Source organism: Colobus angolensis, unplaced genomic scaffold (assembly GCF_000951035.1).
Source record: "Colobus angolensis palliatus isolate OR3802 unplaced genomic scaffold, Cang.pa_1.0 Scaffold296, whole genome shotgun sequence".
NCBI lineage: Eukaryota > Metazoa > Chordata > Mammalia > Primates > Cercopithecidae > Colobus > Colobus angolensis.
The window spans coordinates 538,272-538,716 of record NW_012116221.1 but is presented as its reverse complement, the minus strand read 5'-3'; the positions used below and the strand labels follow the sequence as shown (position 1 = coordinate 538,716).

Sequence of the window (445 nt, the reverse complement as noted above, 5' to 3'; positions counted from 1 at the left end):
ATCTCGGCTCACTGCAAGCTCCACCTCCTGGGTTCACTCCATTCTCCTGCCTCAGCCTCCCAAGCACCCGGGACTACAGGCGCTGCCACCACGCCCGGCTAATTTTTGTATTTTTAGTAAAGACAAAATTTATTTCACCATGTTGGCCAGGATTTTCTCAGTGTCTTGACCTGGTGACGCACCGTCCTTGGCCTCCCAAAGTGCTGGGATTACAGGTGTGAGCCACCACGCCTGGCCAAGTCCTAGAGTTTCATGGCAGCAATTCCTGAACCCAACATATACCACATCTATTCTACTGATGTGCTGGGTGTGGGGTTGATGTTTTCAGAGCTATGTGCACTGTAGATACGATAGTGAACAAAACCAAAATCTCCATTCCCAGGAGGCTGTCGTTCTAGTGGAGAAAACCGAAAACAAGTAAGAAGTATGACAGGTAGTGATCAGG

General features: G+C 49.2%; 1 protein-coding gene across 1 annotated transcript in view; it reads right to left on the bottom strand.

The window, feature by feature from the left end:
* TRIML1 (tripartite motif family-like 1) overlaps positions 1–445 on the bottom strand; it is a 12,786-nt gene that overhangs the window by 8,390 nt on the left and 3,951 nt on the right. The gene's annotated exons all lie outside the window — the stretch shown is intronic.